The following is an 8435-nucleotide window of genomic DNA, read 5'->3' on the forward strand; positions in this document are numbered from 1 at the left end:
TAGTGCCAATTATTGACGGTGTTGGAATTCTGTCAACCAAAGGGGTCTCCCCGATATGAAGTTCCAATTATACCTCACACCGTTTGGAGTAGGAGCCCCATCCGGAGTATCGACCCGACCACCATAACTCAAAGGTTTTCATTGGCCACAATGAATAACACAAGGGAGTATGCATATAACCTTTGAAATCAACAAGTAAGTTGACACTATGAAACACCAATTGCAATGTGTAAAGGGATGCTTTCATGAGAGGGAAGTAAGAGTGAATCTCTAGAAGGAAAGTAATAGTGCTATCCTAAGAGAGGCACATGAGAGCAAGGAAATATTCATTAGTTATCTAGAGAAATAGTTCACATAGACACAATGAACATTAAAGAAAATATAACACACATTCAACAAGATAAGTACCAAATCCAACGAAGTAGTTCAATTCCCTTAGTACATATGAACAAAACATATACGAAAACATCTAAAGAATAGTATTAAAATATTCACGATACATGCCTAAATATGTGTTGGTCCACTGAGCTTCTGATTATTAGGTGAAATATCCAAGTGAAAAATAATAATGGTGAGACACTAGCTCCAATAGTGGAACATTAAGCCACTCCTTGCTTCTCCAAAGGATCATCATCTCTCTTATGCTAAACTAGAGAAGTCAAGGCTAACGCTCTAAAGAAAATGACTCCAAAATCACTTTGCTTAAATTATGGGGGTGTATTTATAACAAGAGGAATGAAATTTCATATCTCCATCACTCTTGAGCTTCCCTCATGACTCTTGGAATTCTAAGTGACTCTTGAAATTCTACAAGACTATTGGACTTCTCCTAGTGACGATTTAGTTTGCATGTGACTTTCCATATTCGACACATGATCCTCAGACCTCCATACATTTACATTTTGTCATTTTGGAAATACATAAATAACTCTACATCATGTGGCAAGACTCATTGACACAATTGACACCGTGATGACACTTTTACAAGCCATGACTTAGAAATGATGGCATGGAACCTCATGATGATGTGGCATTTCCAAGATGCTATTCTTACTACTTTCCTTGTATCTTCATGATAGATGTTGCATGTTCTTTCTATTTCTCATCCAAATGGATTGAAGATATAGAGTCTTTTATGTGATCTGCATCTTATATCTTTGGTAGTGATCTAGTGTCCTTTCATCTTCGTGTTCAATGACCATCTTGTCTTCACAGATTCCCAAGTTTATCTTAACATAGTCTCCTTCTCCTCCTCTTTGAGAAATAATATTGTCATGTCAAGATATAGTACTTGCAAGTGAAATCCACTCATGATAGGATGACATTAGTCCGGAAATATCTTAGTCTAACTCTGTTCATCAAATCCATCAATTTACCTGGAATTGGGTATTGGACAAGGAGAAAGGCTCAGGTATTGCATAGTTTTAGGGAGCAAGAGGAAATCCTTTAGCATTGTGACTACGCAATGCACAATCCTTGGAGGAAGTGATTGTGCATTGTGCAATTCCAAGAGGCAGGATAGACTAACTAAGGCCTGAGAATGCGCAATGTGCAGCTCAGGGAGGCAGACTAGAGGGAGGTTGGCCGGAGAAGGATCAATTGTAGAAAATGATTAAATGTGGGATTGAAGAGGCAAGAGATGGAACCAAAACATGACTTGAGCATAATCACACACTTATAGATGATCAACAACTTGACATGGAAGCATTTACCATCCACATTCAAAATGTTCTTGTTGAAATGAAAACATTACAATACTTTCATCCAAGTGCGACACTTAAGATACACTTAGCGAAACAAGTGACGACACCAGTGAAACAATGCTCAAGACTTGGGGAATGTGTCTACTACATGTTTTTATGATGGATATAAAATAGTAGTGCAGGAGAATGCATCAAAACTACCCTTCAATAATGTACAAATGACTCCCTTTGACTAGATGCGACACTTTCTTAACCACATGACAACACTTGTGAAAGTAAGAGAACTTACAAATGATTAAATAAAATGAAAGTGACACATGCCATAGTAACAATAACATGAAAAAAAAACTTATTAAAATGAAATTCAAGCAAAAACGACAATTGAAAACGTGAAAGTGACACTTGTGAAAACAAAGGTGTGCCAGAGCGACAATTGAGAAAAATCACTGAAATAGAAGTACAATTACAATCGAAGTGAGGAAGAATGTTAATGGAGAGTGCACACTAACTGCCGACATGTTTTGCACAGTACATTGTGCTTATGGATTGCGTAGTCACTGTCACTAGTGATTGCACAAGCCTTACCTTCAAGAGTTGCACATTGCCTATCTAAGATTGCATATAAATATGTGTGTTTGTGAATTCATAAAATATAGAGCATGTGTGAGCAAGTGACTTTGAAACTTAGAAGAAGACTTAAACACTTTGAGGTTCCAATGTATTATCATTCTCCCCCTTTGACATCAATGGAAAGTGGCTTTAGCTGCACCCCCTAATTGGATATAATAGTCTATTGATGTTAATGGTTGCATAATGGTTATTTCTACTTAAACCATTTAATATCAAATGAAAGAATGTAAACATTCCATTTCATCATTCTTATAGTGCACTCTATTCCCCTAAACTTGTACTACTTTGTTTTATATAGAAGCTCCCCCTGAGTTCACTCTTTTTTCTTCTATCTGACATCTGGACATACAATTATCCTTGACATATTTGGACAAGTGTCCTCTTTCCTTGTGAAGTAAAATAGTGTAGATATGAGTGAAACATCACTCCCAAATTTTTCCTCAAATACTCAAAGGGGTCTTTGGCAAGAGGCTTGGTGAATATTTCAACAACTTGTTCCTTTGTTGGTATATATTCCAACATCACAATCTAATCAATCACTTGTTCCATAAGAAAATGGCACTTTATGGGTATATTCTTGGTTTTTTAACGAATAATAAGACTCTTGTACATGCTTATATCACTTTTATTATTACAGACAATAGAAATCGATCCATCATACATTCCCTTCATGTCTTGCAAATTCTACTCCATCCAAAAAACCTGAGTGCGACATGCATCGACTATTATGTACTCTGCTTCAGCAATGTACAATGATATTGATGGTTTGAGGAGTGGTAATTCCAGCCAATGCATTACAAGATATGGTCGGATTCATTTCTTCTTTATCTAGGCTTTGTTCCTGGAGTATATCCTCTTCTTTTGACCTTTCTTGCTCCTTTTCTTCTTCCTCTTCACAATCTATGTAGAATAATTTCTTCTCAGCACACTTATGACCTTTAGTGTATTTGTTATCACAACTATAACAAAGCCTTTTTGCTCTTTTTTCTTCCAATTGTTGTGGTGTCAACCTTATAGGTTGTGGAAGACTAGGGGCAACAACACTTCCATCTTTATAGTTGTGAGTAGTATGCTTCCTGGTTGCCATAATTTTGCTTTCCATTTTTCTTGCTAACCTGAATGCCTTCTCTAATGAATCAGGTTCCCAAAGGCGAACATCATGTTGGATATTATCCTTTAAATTCCCTATGAATACATCAATCATATGCTCCTCTAGAATATTTTTTACCCTTATGTTCAGTTTTTGGAACTCCTCAATGTGCTCCATTATTGAACCCTTTTGTTTGAGACTTATCAATTGGCTAAAAAAAGTGTTGCTTTTTGTATCCTCATAATGTGCTATCAATTCTTCCGTAAAAATTGCCTAAGTGATAATTTGTTTACGAGAGCAAAGCCATTGATACCATACAAACTGATTTGGTTCCAAATATAAAGTTGCAATACGTACCTTTTGTGTGTTTTGCACATTATTGAGATCGAAAAATTGCTCCATCTGTAATATCCATGTTGCGGGATCCTTGCCATCAAACTTTCTCATATCGATTTTTGGAATATGGTGGGTCTTCAATCCAACGTTAGAGTCTATAAAATCATGATTAACATTTCTTTTGTTCGCATCATGAGTTTCCTTTACAACCCTTTCACCATTAGTAAGTATTTCTTGTAGAAAATTTGTCAAATCTGTCTTCAAATCTGCCATGCCTGTCTTCAAATTTGTGTTCAAATCTATCTTCAAATTGTCCATCTTAGCTTCCATGCCATTCATCTTAGCTTCCACGCCATTTATCTTAGCTTCTATTAGCTTTTGTGAGAGTGACATTTGTTGCACTTGGTCTTGTAATTTTGATATATCATGTAGCATTTCTTCCTCTTCTTCATGAGTCATGCTAGAGCTTTCCGTTTGCTTAATAGGTGTTTGCATTTTCTTTCCTCGGGGAATCAGTTACCGATAATAATGCTCTACTATGCCCTTTGAATTCCTTCAAAATAATTTTTCAAACCATGCTTAAGCAAGAATTTAAAAAAATCTACACACCTTTTTTCACTTTGTAGGAGCTCGATATTGCCTCTATGTATCTTTGTAATTTCGGATCATCAAATTTTGAAATGGTGACCTGCAGTAGCCCTCTGTGTCCTCTTTCTAATGCCACCAGTCTGATCCAAATTGGATTCTCCAAGGAAGAGTTATGCCAAATCTCCCACAGTGACCTGATTATAGACTAGTTCAGTAGAGCGAACTTGTACGATGTTCCACGTGTCCCTGTTTCGACCTTTGGCTCTGAAAAATATACACAAGAAACTACAGTCTGTCCTCTTCCTATACCTTCTTACGAAATATCAATCCGATGCTTAGAGAGAAAGTTATGACGATTTTCCCCAGGTCATCTGTTTGGAATGTAATTCAGGAGTTTGCAAAAAGTCCAACTTCCTTAGATCATATCTTCGCAAATATAGCACGAAAATCTCTGAAATTCGGACCCGAGGTTCAGTGCAATTTCGTCTCAAATGGTTTTTTTTTTTTAGCTTCTGAAACGTCGCAGAAAAAAGTTATAGCGAAAATACCACGATGACCTATTTGGAGCAGCGAAAGCCTAGAATCCAAAAGCTCTGATACCAAATGTTATGAAACCAGCTCACAAAAAGATAGAAAAGATAGATCCATGCCTTAGAATTCAGCCTCTTCGAGGGGGAAACCTCCTTTAAATTACACAAATGAATGATTCCTTGATGATTCAAATGACAAAACCTCCTTTCTATATATAGGAGTCAAAGGAGTCACAATATAACCCAACCGACCTAACAATAATAATATAAAGGCACAAAAATAACAATAGAGGGATTCTATGGGGCACAATAATAACAATATGGGGACAATAGGGGCACAAGAATATTAATAAGGGATTCAACTACAATAGTAATGGGGTAATCACTAGTATTATAGGGACCTAACAAAAGTTTTTTATTTATTTATTAACCAAACCATCAAACAATATCCTAGAAATAAGGCACCACCACTTGTTCTCTTCCCACCATTTACACTACTAGAAAAATCAACATTTGTGTATGCAGTTAAGGAAAAATTCTCACCTTTAGGATACCATAAACCAAAGTCCACCATGGCCTTTAAATATATGAATATCCTTTTTACAGCGAATAGACATCTTCTTTTACGGGCTAATTGAAACATTCCTACTACACCTACAACTTGCATGATCTTTGACCTTGAGGTTGTTAGGTATAGGAGGCTACCAATCATTGATCTAAACATTTTTTGATTGACCTTAGGTGATTCATCATCTTTACTTATTTTACATTAAGTTACCATGGGAGTGTTTATAGGTGAGCATTCTTCCATTCCAAACTTCTTTAGTGTTTCCTTGAGATATTTTCTTTGAGAAATAAATATTCCTCCTTCTGCTTGTGCAATCTACAAAACAAGAAAAAAGAAAGTTATCCTAAAATTGACATTTCAAACTCAGCTTGCATTTTAGCTGAAAATTTCAAGCTTAGTATATCTGCATCACTTCCTAATATTATGCTATGAACATAAAAAATAATAATTAGAAAATAATTATTTTCAAATTTGATATATAAAGTGCTATCAACTATCCCTTGCTTAAAGAATTCTTGTTGTAGGTATTTGTCCAATTTGGAATACCATGCTCTTGGTGCTTACTTTAGTCCATACAAGGCCTTTTTGAGTTTGCATAAATCATCTATATTATCTAACAACTTAAACCATTTAGGCTGCTCTATATAGACCTCCTCTTTAAGTTATCCATTTAGAAAATCTAATTTTATGTCCATTTGATATACCTTGAACTTCTTGTGACATGTAAATTCTAAAAACATTCTTATCACCTCCAATCTAGCAACATGAGTAAAAATTTCTTCAAAGTCTACTCCTTCAACCTAGACATACCCTTTGCACACTAATCTATACTTATTCCTTATAATTTTTCCATCCTCATTTAATTTGTTCCTAAAGACTATGTTTTGTGCTAAAGACATTCTTATTTATTTGTCTTGGAACTAGTTCCCAAATCTGATTTTTATTTGTTTGATCTAATTCCTCATTCATGGAATTTACCCAGTGCTTATCTTGACTTCACTTGGGAAAATATTTGGATTCAATTATATATATCATGGCAATATGTGTTTGACTAGAAGTCCCCATAAGCTTTCTTCAAGTTTGAACTCCTACTTACTTATCGCCAACAATTTGAGTTTCAGGGCAATTCTTTTGAACATACCTTGAAGTAGTTTTTGAATGAGAACATGCTCCCTCTTGTTCTTATTCCTCTTATGATCCCTCATGCTATTCATCCTCATACTCACTATTGATTTGGTTATCTAGACTAATATATCTTGGTTGCTTATTTTTTAGAGGTAAAGTTTAATCTACCTTCACATTAATGTTGTCAACAATCTTGCACAATCTTTCGTTATAACATCTATAGAATTTTCTCTTAGTTGAATAACCTAGAAATATGCCCTCATCATCCTTGGCATCAAACTTACCCAAATTGTCATCATTGATCTAGATGTAGTACTTACTGCCAAAATCTTTGAAGTGCATGATAGAGGCTAGTTTTCCGTACCACAACTCCTAGGGAGGCTTGTAACTATTTGGCTTGAGGCATGCTTTATTTAAAATATGAAATGTTGTATGGAAAAATTCAACCCAAAAAGCGTTTGGAAATTTTCTCTCATCTAAAATCATGTTGTAGCAAAACAACAACCCCCCATTTTGCTTTTAATCATAATAAAAATGGGAACCCTTTAAATTTGTATCTTATATTCTTCTCTCTTTTATTAAAATTTTAACCCCTTCGAAAACCCCAAAAGAACTTTAAATATTCTTTAAATGTTTTTTTATGGCTAAATAATCATCATGGCCAAGACTTATGTGTAAAAACACTTTATAAACAAATAAGGTCTAATGGCTAGAACCACCGCAGTTGAGTGTTTTTAAATAACCAATGTATATATATTATATATCAACACTCATTTGTAAAACCTTCATGTGCCTTTACTGGTCCCACAACCTACGCCATCATGGAGGATTGAGTCTCAGCCATTTCTTAAAGTGACTCTTCTGATATAGACTCCCTTCATGACTTTTAACATACTTTTATTTCGTTACAATTCCCGTCTCGGAGCATATCCTCTCCGAAGTTTTAACGTGACCCCCCTTTATTTCTTTCGATATTTTACTCGCAAGATGGCCCACTCTCCATATGTTTTTTTGCCTACATTTCACTTGTCCACGTAGCACTCCTTGGTCCCCACCTTCCACATCTCCTCAGATATATATTCTCAAAAATTACTCGAGTTACTCATATGTGTTTCTTCCAAGATGAGTTTCATGCGAGATTGTTTCTTCTGAGATGACGTCAAAAACCACAACAAACCATGTGTCAATCAAGCTCTCAATCTATGCATGACATCTGTCTGCTCCACATGGCCTCTACTCCTCATTGGAAACTCAATAGGCACATATTTTGATTTGAAATTCATGTCTTATCATTTTAATATGAATTTACTCTGCACGCGTTAAACAATTGTTCACCGTTATTGCAAAAAGATTTAATTCATATGCCTTCTTCAAGTTATTCTTATCTTATTTGTGTGTGCAACATGTCAATTTTGTGATTCTTGTCAAGTATTTGAAGCATGTTAACCCAACAAACCCTATTAAGTCATATAATATGGGAAGACCTAAAAGAAATTCATCTACACATCAATCTGATGGGTCGAGATGTCGATGATAAAAACCCTAATTCCTTCTTTTTTTCCAATGCAATCATATCCATGGAAGCAGGCACCTCGACCCAGTATAGCATTTATAGTCTTATGGAGGGAGAATTGGTAGATGGAAAAGAAGAGGAAACATGTGCTATAGTTCTAGATAAATAACAAGGAAAGGGAAACAAACAAGAGCCTACACTAACAGATGCAACCAAGTCTAAATTACATAAATTTGGTGTGAGATCGGGAATCATGCCTTACCATTAGGGTATTTTTGAGGTCTAAAATGGGCCTCCTAAAGAAATTATAAAATAATAGTGGAAATATTAAAATAAGATTAGATTACATCAT

Source organism: Pinus tabuliformis, chromosome X (genome assembly GCF_031772625.1).
Source record: "Pinus tabuliformis cultivar Carrire ecotype Pingquan chromosome X, CPIR1, whole genome shotgun sequence".
Classification (NCBI taxonomy): domain Eukaryota; kingdom Viridiplantae; phylum Streptophyta; class Pinopsida; order Pinales; family Pinaceae; genus Pinus; species Pinus tabuliformis.